Raw genomic sequence first — 15,609 nt, 5'->3', positions numbered from 1 at the left:
ACTTATTTCTTATAACGTCCGAGGCATCCATTCACGTTTTGAGTTTTCTTTTGGTAAGCTATGAAAATGTTAAAAATGTTGCCAATCTTCGATTGAAATGCGTAAGGTGCATGGGTAGAAACGGGACACGCATTATGGTCAAGACGAAATCTTGAAGGTGCAAAAAACTTCCATTTTATTCCTGTCGCGATGCACTCATTGGATATGTCATTATACGTAACAAAAATTGTCATTGCCACTACAAGTGCATGTTGAAGTAAGAACATGTTTATGCGATGCTGAAATTTTCGGTTAAATTCCATAATAAAGTGAGTGCGAACACTACATAGTCAACGTCTGATTGAATCAGACACCTGGAGCCTTAGAGGATAACTACGGCCCTTTTTTTTACCCTCCTATCAGTGTTAGTTTTATTTTTCCCCTAAACAATTACGATATGAGGTATACTTTAATTTTAAACTTTACTTAAAACTACTTTAAAATGAAAAGGACGCGTTTTGGAATGACTGATTGATGAAATATTGCAGTAAAACAATGAACAATGATAGTCAGGTAATAATTAAAGTTTCATGAGTCGGGGATCGAACCTACACCGAATTCAAAGTGGACGCATTCGACGTCTTAGACGACTCGGTCACCGCTCTATGTGGGGGTTTTGGTGCGAATCTTGTGTAGATAAGTGTAGAGCTGATGCGCAGGCTACACAGCTACTGCGCAACCTCCTCGACCACTGCGCATCCTCCCGCGCATAGCGGTAGCAGTACCGGAGCATTCTATAAACTCACTCACTTTTATAACGTGATTTTAAAAAAACCTGGGTCCTTTTTCCCAAATCTGATAAGAGCGGGCTCATCTAGGGCCTATTACCTGTCGATTTACGCAAAAATCATGGAAATCGGCCCGGTAGAACGCTCAAACGAACTATGACAAAAAGTATAAATTTACATTGTTTAAATGGGAGAATTCGCAACTTTACTACGTAACATAAAAAAACCTGGGCCATAATTTGGAAATTTGAAAAGAGTTGGCTTATCTAGAGACAATTGCCCGTCGATAACCGCAAAAATCATGAAAATCGGCCCGGTAGAACGCTGGAACTAAGCGTTACCAGTTTCGCAATTTTAGGAGGTCTTGGAGCTTATAGTATAGATAAGGCGATAAGGCGACAAAAGCAATAGAATCGCGGCTGACGATTTCTTCCCCTATTTGCTAAATTTCAATCTACGGGTTCCTCTCCTAAAAGCGAAAATTTCCAACAAGATGAGGGTAAAGAAAGTATCGACTGGTTATAGCGTTCTACTTATTTGCTAAATTTCTATCCAAGGTTTCTGTGCCTACTAAAAGCGAGAATCACCGGAAAGATGAAGGTAAGAAAAATCTCAGCTAGTAACAGCGTCAACGAGGCAGAGACTTCACGCCATGCTGCGATGCTCCTTTATAACTGCAGTTACGGACGCACTGCATTGCATCACTTGCACACGCGAGTGACATTCATGCTGGTTCTCTAAGTTGATTATTATGGGCACGAGGAGCGAGGCGTTTAGAATTTAGCCCAAGTCGCGCGCAGTAATGAGCCGCCAGCAACGTTAATAGGTATGTACTGTTTCCCGCTCGCTGGTGTTGAATGTTGATGCTGTCCAGGTATCGGTGCGCCATCCATCCGAGCCATAAGGGCTGATGACGGGTCAAGGTCCCCTGGATTATCGCGAGTTTCCTATTCAATCCTATGGCTGCGTCTCAGAGGGCCCAATACAGCAATTCAGAAAAAAAAAATTTGCCTTGGATTATGATTTCTTATGGAAATTGTCCATGATAAGGGACAAGATAGAGCTGAGAAAAATGTCGGGTCGACCCGCCAATTTTTGGAGAGTGCGCCCCCCCACTCTTTCGACAAAAATTGTGATTAGTAGTATTTTCACTTTCGAAAAATTCTAACACTCTTAGTGTGTTTGGAAAGTTTGCTCCCAGTAGAACATCTGAAAGTAGAGTAGTGCAAAATTTGGGCACGGTTGTATCATCTTTAGGGGTACGCATGAAGTTCGCTTATATATATATATATATATATATATATATATATATATATATATATATATATATATATATAAAGCGAACTTCATGAGTTGTATAACCGTAACTTTTTATTTATTTTAAACAAAAAATTTTTTACAATGCGACGTTTCGGTGGCTTATTATTCCCACCATCATCAGGCAGAGACTCTGCCAAGTCTCTGCCTGATGATGGTGGGAATAATAAGCCACCGAAACGTCGCATTGTAAAAAATTTTTTGTTTAAAATAAATAAAAAGTTACGGTTATACAACTCATGAAGCTCGCTTTATTATTCATAAAATAACCATGAAATTAGACTTATATATATATATATATGTATGTATGTATGTATGTATGTATGTATGTATGTATGTATATATGTATGTATGTATGTATGTATGTATGTATGTATGTATGTATGTATGGGTGTATGGATGTATGTATGTATGTATGTATGTATGTATGTATGTATGTATGTATGTATGTATGTATGTATGTATGTATTTCAGCCAGCTTGAGGATTTTTCAGTTTTCAGAGGGTTGGGCGGCAGTTAATTTTTAAGTCTCTTGAAACGAAACCTCTGGGGTTTATAGTCCCCTAAGAGTACTTTTAAACTGTGAAGAAAAAATCGGAATACGTTAAATACTTTTCGCACAGCGAGGGGTCAAAGTGGGGGGGAGGTTTAATTTTGTCCACACGATAACTCGAGTAAAAATGAATGTTTTGAGCTGAAATTTTGATGGTAGTTAGATATCTACTAAGACTGGTTTCCTATTGAATTTCAGCGAAATCGGCCAACGCGTTCCATAAAAGTGGCAATTTACCGTTTTTACGGGTGAGGGGGAGGGGGTAGGAGTTGCGCAGCCAAGGGGAACTGTTTCTTGAAACATATCTGTGGCAAGAGGGGTAGGGTAAATGATTTCACTCCCCAATGTGACACTACCCTTCGGAAAATACACTCATGCCGCGGTAAATGCGCGGACTACAAAAAGAACCGTCCCCTACTTGCCGGCAACCCCACGGAAAAACCCTGCCGCCTGCGGCAGGGTTTTTTCATCTTGAGACTAAATATAATCCGTGTTAAAACACGCGACGCGGCAGGAAGCAAAAATCTCAAACGTGGCGTTGTCCCCTAGGTTCTCTTAAACAGTATCTCAAGAGGCGGAGGTGTTACGAAGAAGAAGAAAAAACTCTATATTCTTCGAGCCAGAAACCAGACTTCGTCCTGCTCTCTCTCTTTTTTTTTACTGGAAGTGCTTGGTTCCGTCCCTGTACCTATGTTCATTTTCATCGGTGACACACTTTGAAAATACAGGAATCTGTTGACATCAACAGTAGGATGGGCCAAAAAAAATTATTTGTTGGAAATCTGAAAACTTGTGGGAATAAAAAGTTGTTAGTAGGCACCAATGGAAAGAGGAAAATGCAGGTAACAACTCCTTCATCTTCATCATCAACACGGGGGTTGAAGTTTTGAGGGCTGAATATTCCGATTTTTCGAGTTTTATCGAAGTAAAATCGCTTTCCACGTCCCTAGTAAGGTCAAAACTTTTGCAAGGCAAGTTATTCTTGTGTAGTTTCAGTCGAGAAATCGATTTCTGCAAGGATATAATCGATATTTCGAAATACAATATCGATTTAGTTATATATTACGTAAAAAATGTCAATTTTGCAGTTTTTTTCTCGCCCAAGGTAAATTTTTGCGAGAAATAATTGTAGTGAACTTTTGACCCAAAAAATCGATTCTTTGAGCAGAACTGACCCCGGAGACGAGCCTTAATCATTGGAATGGTCAAAAGTTACGGTAGTAAAGGTTTAGTTTATAAGTCATTGGAAGGTATTTCTGCAACAGCTTACAATTAGCTGAATTCAACGAATATGTCAATTCAAAGATATTTACGACCAATACAGCGTCTCGTTAGACTTACTCGACTGAAATTACTTTAAGATTCATTAGAGTGTGATGTACCTATTTCCGAAGAATCGTTGGAATCGAGATCCTTAGTGCATCACCGAAGTAAATATCCTCGAAATTGCATATTTGTTGAATTTAACTAGGCAGTTGCGGAAATACCTTCCACTGACTTCTAAACTAAACCTTTCCTACCGTAACTTTTGACCATTCCAATGATTAAGGCTTGTCTCCGGGGTTAATTCTGCTCAAAGAATCGATTTTTTGGGTCAAAAGTTCACTACAATTATTTCTCGCAAAAATTTACCTTGGGTGTGAAAAAAACTGCAAAATTGACATTTTTTACTGAATATATCACAAAAATCGATATTGTATTTCGAAATATCGATTATTTTCTTGCAGAAATCGATTTCTCGACTGAAACTACATAAGAATAACTTGCCTTGCAAAAGTTTTGACATTATTGGGATCATGGAAAGCGATTTTACTTCGATAAAACTCGAAAAATCGGAATATTCAGCCCTCAAAACTTCAACCCCCGTGTTGACGAAAAAGATGAAGGAGTTGTAACCTGGCATAGAGAAAAAAAGATGTTTGCACCTTGAGGTCTGTTTACCCTGTGACGTAGGTCGGTAGAACCTGGCCAGCGAAATCCGGAATTCGCAGTATGAAAAATGGACCATAATGTCCGATTATTCTGCTGAAATCAACTCATGATACAATTTCAAGCACTTTTTGTAGAATGACTTTTTTCCATGAATTACACAATTTCCAAGAAAATCGATGATAAACTCGTTGTAACGACCTACGTCATCCAAGATGCCCGAAATGCAAACACCTCATTTTATTTCTCTATGGTGACCTGGGATTTTTTTCTCTCTCCATTGGTGCCCACTAACCACTTTTTAGCCCCACGGGTTTTCAGATTTCCAAAATAAAAAATTTTGGCCCACCCTAATCAACATCACCCTTTCTGAACAACGTCTTGAAGGCAAGACCAAAAAAATTGGAATTTCAAATGATCTCACTAATTCTTTCTGGCCTTCAAGACTTAACCACCAGAATAGGATTCTACACAGCATGGTGCTGACCCATTCTCGGCTATAAAAGTGCCGATATGGTGATGCGATGGTTCAAAAAGTCACAAACAAGTCGATTAAATTCAAAAGTATTTATGCGCAATGATTTTTAAGGAAGCCGATTTCTCGTCTCCAAAACTGCACAATGAAATTGCGCATGTCGAATTGACGGAAAAATGCACTGAAGTTGGAATAATATGTATTTTATTATGAGAAGAACCAAAGTCAAGAGTGACCATGAAAATGGGAAGTGACTTGCTATCCTGTGCTTCCGGTCCCGCGCAACGGTGGACGGTTACACATTACACAAGCTTCCGTCAGCTCCAAACTTGAGGTCGATCAGGATATGAGTGGAGGGAAAAGAGGAGGAGAGCATCTCGCTCCAAGGATGAGAATGACCAATGAGCAAGGGAAGAGTGCGGGTGGATTCCTGCGCGACACTGCAGAGAGCACTGTCGCCCAATCGCAGGGAGACTTCCGGACAGCTGCAGGCCGCGCTAACAGTGCTAGCATGAGCATGACGGAAATAAATCGGCATCGATGCGGCGGGATATCGGCTCCATCTGATTGAGCCACATGCGAGTTCAAGATGATCTCCGGCCCCCAGTCTCCATTCTCGGACCTTGACATAATAATACTAAGTAATGACTAGATTTGGTCTCGCCACTAACCATTCATTGTCAGTAAACAGTATACGTGGTATTCGATGTTATAATATCCTCCAGAACTGAGATGACCTCTTCGTGGGCAAGACGCGATAGCGCGGCGTTTGAACTCGGGTAGCCTTCAGGAGAAAGGGCGCCATGCCAGTATCCGCAACGATCAGTTCATCAGAGGATTCACCGCTTTTGACGGGCGGATCCCCTCGAGTTGGGCCATTTTTTAAAATTTGAAAAAAACCCGCACTCTCAACCACACTTGAGTCTAAAATTTGATTCTGTTTTTTAACATCGGAGAAATATAGCTGGCGTCGTGAGTAATAAAAGTAACACAGGTAACACTGAAGGTTCTAACATCATAGTTTCGCCAAAAAATACAAGCTTTGGTCCTAGGGACAGACGTTTGAAAAATCCCTAAACTCCTTTAAAAACGCGATATCGGGCTAAAATATCCTTGGAATAATTTATTTTGCGATCTGGATAAGGATGCGGAAAAAATTTTGCTACTCCCATTATTCAACGTAAGGAAGGAGAGGATAGATTTCGTCGATAGAGCAAAGAAAAGAAAAAATAAGCAGAAAGATCAATTTAGTACAAGAAGAGTGCGATTATGAAGTCGCGTCCCCTCAGCCATCGTCGTGTGCATGCCTCTTGTCTGATAAGGGAAAAGTATAGTATTTGCCTATAGTAGTATGCCTGTAGTATTTTTGCATCTTGCTGCCCTTTTCTCCCCTCCCTCAACCCTCATTGGCTGTGCTGGGTGTATTGTCTGAAGTCCCAAAAAACACAGAAGGCAGTTCAGTTGTCAGTGTCATATATTCTCAGATTCGTCTAAGGTGTTTTTGTAACTGCAATAATTCGGTGTGAGTGCAAACTTCAATGGTTGTGCGTTGAGAAGTGGAATAGTGAAGATGAAGCGAACACCAAAATCTGTATCACTGTATAATTTGATATCATTAATGAGGATTACCTCAGCATCAAGATCGCAAACCTGAGGAAATTCACGCTATTAGAGGCGATGTCATCTTGTGAGAATCAATATGCAACGCACACTGCAGGCTAATATTGAAAACTAAAACTTCTAAGTCTGGGACCAAAACTATGCTGCTACGAGTGGACTATAGTCCGTTTCACGAAACGTGAGACTTTTTATTCGGCATTAAAATCCGTAAATGGCAACGCATCAGTCCCGAACGCGGTGACCTGACCGCTCGCCGGCCACCCTCTTTTGTTCAGCGACCATAGGCCGGCGAACCGTCCATTGAGAGGGTAGGAACTATAGGCACCCTTCACCCCTCCTTGATGAGCCCTAGTACCCGGACCAAAATTTTTATCTCGCTGAAATATTCATCTTTTGGCGTGAAAAGGAGGGGTATCGATAAGGGCCTTTTTTGGCCCCCTCCTAAAATCTGGAAATTTATGCGGGTTTTCCAAGTTGACTCAATGTAGTTTACGGAAATAATCCTGATTTAGCCCATAGGCCACTGGCTACGTGTTAAACGGTTGCCTATACATAGGTCTGCAGGCGTATTTTAGCGAAAATTCGTGTTTTTCTATCACTCCGAGGCTTTTTTGACACCGAGCGCAGCGTCTAACTGAAACGAGCTTTTGATGTGTTATCAAGGACGCTTTAGGTAATGTTTTAAGCTTGGTTTGGTTTTAGTTAGATGATGCGCTCATAGTTAAAAAAAAACTTTTTACAAAAATCGACGTTTACGGGACATCCGAAAAAATCTCAGGGAAACACGTCTCTCGAACTGTATGCACGCTACGTATATTATCGAGGGCACTTATCAAGCCTTGTTAGACTCTTACAAGGAGATTTCCCTCAATTGTGTCAAAACAAATTGAATTTTCCACACAAAAAGCTGTGAAGATAACGGATTTTGGAGTAGTGGAGGCATATTTTCACTAAACGCATAACATCAACTTAGATATGAACGTTTATGCGGGTTTTCCAAGTTGACTCAATGTAGTTTACGGAAATAATCATGATTTATCCCATAGGCCACTGGAAACGTATTAATCGGTTGCCTAAACATAGGTCTGCAGGCGTACTTTAGCGAAAATTCGTATTTTTCTGTCACTCCGAGGCTTTTTTGACACCGAGCGCAGTGTCTAACTAAAACGAGCTTTTGATGTGTTATCAAAGACGCTTTAGGACACATTTTAAGCCTGGTTTGGTTTTAGTTAGATGATGCGCTCATAGTTAAAAAAAAACTTTTTACAAAAATCGACGTTTAAGGGATATCCGTAAAATCTTAGGGAATTACGTCTTTAGGGTTTTTTTTTGCTACAATTAAAGAAAATCTCCTAGTAAGGGTTTAACAACGCTTGATAACTGACCTCGATAATATACGTAGCGTGCATACAGTTTGAGAGACGTATTTCCCTGAGATTTTTTCGGATGTCCCGTAAACGTCGATTTTTGTAAAAAGTTTTTTTTTTACTATGAGCGCATCATCTAACTAAAACCAAACCAAGCTTAAAATGTGTCCTAAAGCCTCCTTGATAACATATCAAAAGCTCGTTATAGTTAGACGATGCGCTCGGTGTCAAAAAAGCCTCGGAGTGATAGAAAAACACGGATTTTCGCTAAAATACGCCTGCAGACCTATGTTTAGGCAACCGTTTGACACGTATCCAGTGGCCTATGGGCTAAATCATGATTATTTCCGTAAACTACATTGAGTCAACTTGGAAAACCCGCATAAATTTCCAGATTCTAGGATAGGGGCAAAAAAGGCCCTTATCGATACCCCTCCTTCAATATCAAGCCAGTACTGGAGGAAAACCACCACCCATAAAAATTTCAGCTCAAAATGTTCATTTTAACTTCAGTTATCGATTGAACAGGATTTGACCTCCCGCCACTTTCGAGCCCCACCCCTCAATATCTATTGCCTCAAATTTCAGGTTCCCCTCCCCAAATTTACCCTTTCTTGACGATAAAATCCTGGAATCACGAAAGGGCGAAAATCGAAATAGCCAATGTCACTTCCAGGACGGAAGAGGATCGGTATACAAATTCCCGAGAACATTGGACAAATGGTATGGCCCCCATTTCGTGAAAACGATAGAAACTGCTCTGTACTTTATATATGAGGGCTTATATGTAACAATGGCGAATGTGAAAAATTACCTTTTTGAAACACGTTCAAAAAACTGTTTTGGCACCGAGAAAATTTTGAGAAAATACTTGTGATGTGATCTTCGAGATTTGTACATTACGCCAAAGGCGAATCATCACCATATACAGGGTTTCTCACGAAAAACGAGCCACCTTGAATATCTGCCGAACGCGTCGGAATTTCGAAAAACGGTAAAAGACGTGTTCGTTTATATCGAGGGGGACACCTTTTGGCGTATTCGACATTTTCCCAAACCGCGGGAGGGGCGCGGGGCGGGAGGTGCCCCACCCGTAAGTCGAACTTTTCAAATGGCACCCCTACTTTTTTATTTCAGAAATCAATTCTACGCAAAAAAACAAGCCACCCTGTCCAAACCGAATGTAAATCGGACAATTTTTCAGTGATTGACAGAGTTTGAAACATTTTTTTTCATGCTCTTTTCAAAAATTTCCCACGCCCAATATAATTGCTGTATCAAACCAAACTCTCCGCCAAAAACATTCTTAAACATGGCACTTTCGATAAAAAAATAAAAAAAATCTGCTGCACTCGAAATCTGGAGCACGCGGAGCCCTTCTTTGCGACATTAAAATTCGTTATACCGAACATTTCCGAGGGGCGCTCATCGGGAGGGAGTAGTACGTTTTAGACAAGAATTATTAATCTTTTTTCTGAAGCATAAGAAACCGTGTCCATGAAGAAGCAGTTAAGTAGAAAAACAAATGGATTAGCTTTTTTTGAGGGGAGGGGGGGGGGGTCAATGACTTGAGCCGGACCTTGATACTTCTGAGGACGCTATTTTTCCGCGGTGCGTTGTTCTTCTACTTGGGTGGTATGAGAGCGCCCCCCGGGGAGCCGTAAGGGGGGCGTCGCGGGAGCCCCCCGGAAAGTTGGTGCTGACCCAATTTCTTAGTGAGTCGCGCGGATTTTGGAAACGGAAGGCCGGATTGCTGTTGCTATGGTTACTTGTGCTCATATGACAGCATACGGCTCCAACGCGCGGTGTCGCCGGATCTCCCTCGACAGTTATAGGTGTTCACTACTGCGCTTCGATAGGAAACCGGAATCTGGCACTTTCGCGTCATTTTTCTTCTTCAGCTCTTATACGTTCGCAGTTTAATGACCTTCTGAACTCTATATAGTAAAAGGATTGGACGGATTTCGTGACCTTGAGACTACTGTCCTCGTTCCGCGGTCCTCCCGTCTCCTGCGCTCTTGAAACTGGCTCGGGATTCGGTACCGGGACGCCTCCGGGCGGCCAGAGCTTGAGTTTCGGGAATTTCCGACTTCGGCCCCTCCGGAGGGGGGGGGGGACTGCTCCCCGAAATGCCGTTTTTTCTACCCCTCCCTTGTCACGTGGACTTCGTGCCTTCCCGTTTGTCCCTCGAGCTCCCTGATATTGGTCTCAAAATTTTGAAACGCCTTCAAATAGGAGCGTAGGCAATACGCATGGTATATGAAATAAAGCAATATTCCTACGGTTTTTTAGCTCTAATAAATAAAATTATACGCGGTCCGCCGTGATCTTGAACTTCTCGGCGCCGTCCCGCGGCTCCCCTGTGTCCCATGCCCCTGAGGATCGATCGGCGAGACCCCTGCGGCCGGGTTTCTGGTCCCCCAGCCGGGTTTTCCGGGCCGACCCCCCGGGGGGTTGCTGCAGCCCCTAAGAGTTTTTTCGGGAAAACCGCCGCTGCTCGCGCCACGTTCGTCCTTCCGACTCGGGATTCGGCACGCGGGTGCGCTCGGGCGGCCGGAGCTTAAGTTCAAACAATCGCCAACCCCGGCCTCCCCTGAGGGGCGCTGTGCCCCGAAGGGCCGTTTTTTCAACCCCCGCGTGAAGTGCCCCACTTCGTACCTTCCCGTTCGTCCTCCGGGCTCTCGGTTCCGTCTGCGGGTCGACTCCGGGTCGGCGACGTTCGATAAGGTCGGATTTCGCGATCCCTCCATCCGGGGGGCCCTGGTGCCCTAATACGTGAAACTGTAGACGGTCCGCCGTGACCTTGAGATTCTAGGCCCCGTCCCGCGGCTCCCCCCCCCCCCCCCGTGTCCCACGCCCCTGAGGATCCACCGGCGGGACCCTTGCGGCCGGGTCTCCGGTCCCCCCGCCGGGTTTTCCGGTCCGACCCTCCAGGGGGTTGCTGCAGCCCCTAAGGGGTTTTTCGGGAAAACCGCCACCGTTCATCCTTTCGGCTCGGGACTCGGCACGCGGGTGCCCCCGGGCGGCCGGAGCTTAAGTTCCGAGAATTACCGACTCCGACCTCTCCGGAGGGGCGCTGCGCCCCGAAGGCCGTTTTTTAAGACCCCCGCACGGAGTGCCCCACTTTTTACCTTCCCGTTCGTCCCTCGGGCTCCCGGTTCCGTCTGCGGGTCGGCTTCGGGTCGGCGACGCACACTGTAACGAAATGGGCAAAAGGTCGGACATGGGGGTGTCACTAATTTTGGATCTGGAGTGGGCATGAAGTGTTCCTAAGGGTTCATAATAAACGAATCTAGGATGTATTTTCAATTTTTTTCCTACAATTTTTCCCTACAGCTCCTCAAATGTGGCAGATTCCGCTGTTCCTGAAATTGTCAAACTTCGTCAAAATTTTTTCGACCCTTGTATTTTGTTGTGCCGTTATTGCATGTAAATTTTGATGCCTGAAACTTATTGTTGAGACTCTGAGGAACATTTTTCACTGGTTATAATTGAAATTATGTCAAATCTGAAGGCTGCCACGTAACTCTAAAGTTACCTACTTCAAAAAGATGAAAATTGAACTTTAAGCAAGCTTTCAAAAAATTCACCGCATTTCACCGAAAAAGTAAGCATACGGCGTGCTCAAGTAATCCTTCGAGAATGATAATCAGCCATATTTGGCTACAGATAGGCGCAGATTCGTGAAATTCTTTTATTTTCGTCTGAAAAAGCCAGACGTCACGAGTGGGTCTCTCTCCGTCAAACTCTATTCGACCCTTATATTTTGTTGTGAGATAAACCCATGTAAATTTTGATGCTTGAAACTTATTTTTGAGATTCTGCAGAACATTTTTCACCGGTCACAATTCAAATTATCTCAATGCTGAAGGCTACCACGTATCTCCAAAGTTACCCGCTTCAGAAAGATGAAAATTGAACTTCAAGCAAGCTTTCAAAAGATTCACCGCATTTCACCGAAAAAGTAAGCATACGGCGTGCTCAAGTAATCCTTCGAGAATGATAATCAGCCATATTTGGCTGCAGATAGGCGCAGATTCGTGAAATTCTTTTATTTTCGTCAGAAAAAGCCAGACGTCACGAGTGGGTCTCTCTCCGTCAAACTCTATTTGACCCTTATATTTTGTTGTGAGATAAACCCATGTAAATTTTGATGCTTGAAACTTATTTTTGAGATTCTGCAGAACATTTTTCACCGGTCACAATTTAAATTATCTCAATGCTGAAGGCTACCACGTATCTCCAAAGTTACCCGCTTCAGAAAGATGAAAATTGAACTTCAAGCAAGCTTTCAAAAGATTCACCGCATTTCACCGAAAAAGTAAGCATATGGCGTGCTCAAGTAATCCTTCGAGAATGATAACCAGCCATATTTGGCTGCAGATCGATAGGCGCAGATTCGTGAAATTTATTGAATTTTACAGACGGCACAAGGCACCCTGCAATAGCGTACATTGGGACGTACCTCCTAAAAAATTAGAAAATGTACAATTGTTCAAATGTATTGTATGGTTTTAAGACCAGCATTCCTCTGCCCAAGATACCTAAATTATAACCCCCCCCCCTCGGTGTAAGCTTTTTGCCTCTCTCGAAAGTAAATATCGCAGATTGCTAGATGCGCTTAATCCAATTATCACACCCTGCGAATTAAGGCGTGGCAGTTTCATTTAAGTAATATTGTGTACATAATGATGAATACGCATAGTAGTGTTAAACATCAGCAAATATGCGGTTGCGTTCCATCCGCTTAAGACGCGATGAAGAGCGTAACTGGCCAATACGGATTTCCCATCGTAGGATTAGATGTAAATTGATTGACGAGGGGACTTTATCCTAACTGGTACTAGACCATTTATTGATGACTGCCATACCACCTGAATTTGGCATCCAAAACAATCGAAGAGATAAGTGGAAATGCATCAAATTAATAATCAGTTTTACTTTAAACAGTTGTATATGGTTGATGACAACAATAAAAACGCAAAAATCTTAATCGCAAAATCTTAAAACTCTTAAGGCTACTGCACCTCTAGTCCTTTATCATAGCAATAATGACAGTGACATCAACTTCGAAGAGGACCTTCTTGAAGAGATTTAAAGGAAGTAGAGGAATCGATGGACGATGGCGGAACGGACGACAGCGAATGAGATGATTAGATAGGCCTTCCAACCGTTTTTTTATGTCAACTGTGTTCTAATAGCAAATCGTATACTGAATAAGTATAGAGTTTTTTCATGAACTGACGGTTTACTTTAATTTCCGATGCTTTCAATACGTTCTAATTATTCCACTTTGAAATAACTGCACAGTAATCATATATATTAAAGCATAATTTTATTGTATCCGATACTTCTTCCTTAATGTTGATGTGACGTGATGTTTGCGTCGATGAATCGATAAAATTATGGTCAAAATCGAATTCTACGATAAAAATACTTCAGATTACGTGAAATTTAACTTGGAAATTTGGAAAAGGGAGTGAAACGGTTGAGAGAAACTGGAGAGAAAATCTACAAAAACACCTTGATTCCTACTATCCTGAGCAATACTTCATAAAAACACCGAAAAACATGCATTTCCATGTGAAAATCGGCCAAACTAAGGTCAAAATCAGATTCTGCGATGAAAATGCTTCGAGAATCCATGGTATGGACCTGAAATTCCATAAAGATCGAAGGATATAGCGGAAAGAAATTGCGGAGGAAGTCCATGACCGGGCAATCCGATGTTTCGTTAGTGTTCGACGTTCGGTCAGGTTGGATTTAGCGATCCCTCCATCCGGGGGTGCGCTGGTGCCCTCCGACGGTTTTCGGAAAAATCCGCCTGGCTCCCTTCCTGCTGGGCCGATCGGAGCCGCGTTTGGACCGAAGGTTCTACCCTTCGTCCCGCGCTGGGCGGTGCGAGCACCCCCCGGGGGTCCGCAACGGGGGAGCCGCGGGAGCCCCCCGAGGGTACCTCAATAACAGAAAGGAAACTTGAATAAGCATGCTATAAATGGCTCTTGTGTAATTTTGGCGGCTGAATCCGAAAATCACCGTATTTTTTCTCTTGTCATTCAGTCTGCATAAGCTGCTACGTGCGAAGCACGTAATACATTAATATATTCCCGTGATGCGCTTCAATAAACTGCACCAATTTTGCCGATATTTTGCGATTTGTAAAGATAAGTTTCTCCCTGTAAATGAAGTCCTCAAATAATATTCATTTATTATATGTATACACAAGAAACTTCTGTGAAAATCATTTCAATCCTCTTCGAAACTCCCCCCTTCACGTTAAAGCTTCCTCAGCGCAAGCAATTGAAATCGTAATACCATGGAAACGATGTAATAAAACTTCGGACCGTGTTGCCACTAAATGACTTTGTATTTTAATTCCCACACCTGAGTTGCATTATAAAGTTTTTCGACTGATCGAATCAAGCTATATTATTAAGTTTTTTTCTTCCGACTATCCAGTCAGATCGATCTTCATAAATCGTCTTATTTTTCATTCATCTCAAAACTATGCAGCGGAGGAACTAACGAAAAATATGTTCATTCTTCTGTGCAATTTACTTTTTAAATTCAGTCATTCTTTATCCATCCTCGCACTTTGACTGGCGGATTCTTAATAATCTATAACAGTGTGTTAGTTATATTAGTGGCTTTCATTTCAACGAGTTGGTTTTTAAACTTACTTTTTTCCCCATTGTTGTCTCCTTGAACCCAACGAACTTGGGAGAACAGTGTGTTTATCGTTAGTATCTAATTATAACCATATTAACCGTCTATGTAAATGATTTATTAATTTTTTTTTTTTGGTACTTCTCTTATTTATTCACTTTGAAAATCTTACCGCATTAAATGACGAATTTACACTAAAAGGAACTAACTTGCATAAAAATTGCATGAAACATAGTTCTTCTTTAGTATGAAGAATCCCATATGACCAATAGTTCACGCATATTTAATCTTCAGACAACTCATTTATTCGATGAAGGATTTTACTTTCTAAAAATTGTATAAAAAAATTTAAATTTAAGAACCCCTTGCAAACAGTTCCCGTTAGCTTTTTACCGATTGCTGAAATAGAAAATTATAAAGATTTTTTCAATTATGAAACATCGATATTAACCAGTATAAAAATTGAGACAATTAGAATTATCTGATTCCGGGTACAATAAGCTCCGGGAATTGAAATAGACCGTAACAACTTCAACTGATATTTGGACCGCGTTAAGCAGAATAAAACCAAGCCATACTGGATGTTGCCAAATTTAATTGTGGTATTTAATTTTTTACAAGAGAACGTTGGTGCGAATTTTATTGAAAATTTTAGGAGATTTGCCTTGTAATATTCAAAAAATTCAGTGAAATTGTCAAACAAATCTGCTTTACTGTTATCATGTAATAAATTAAATTGCCCGGTTAAATTTGGCAATAGCTGATGTGGCTTGGTTCCTTTCTGCTTAACGCAATCCATTTAACGTTCCTTCCTCTGTTTTTTTTTTTCTTTTGTTCTTCTCTTCTTCAATATATTTTTACCTTTTTCCTTTTTCAATCATTTTCAAGGATAGGGCCGTTTGGTCCTGTTTTTTC

General features: G+C 41.7%; 1 protein-coding gene across 1 annotated transcript in view; it reads right to left on the bottom strand.

Moving 5' to 3' along the window:
• The window catches only part of LOC109037207 (uncharacterized), a 114,045-nt gene that overhangs the window by 33,357 nt on the left and 65,079 nt on the right, over positions 1–15,609 (bottom strand). The window lies entirely within an intron of this gene.

Source organism: Bemisia tabaci, chromosome 1, assembly GCF_918797505.1.
Source record: "Bemisia tabaci chromosome 1, PGI_BMITA_v3".
NCBI lineage: Eukaryota > Metazoa > Arthropoda > Insecta > Hemiptera > Aleyrodidae > Bemisia > Bemisia tabaci.
Note: the sequence above shows the minus strand (reverse complement) of the source record. Positions and strands in the feature narration are given on the sequence as shown.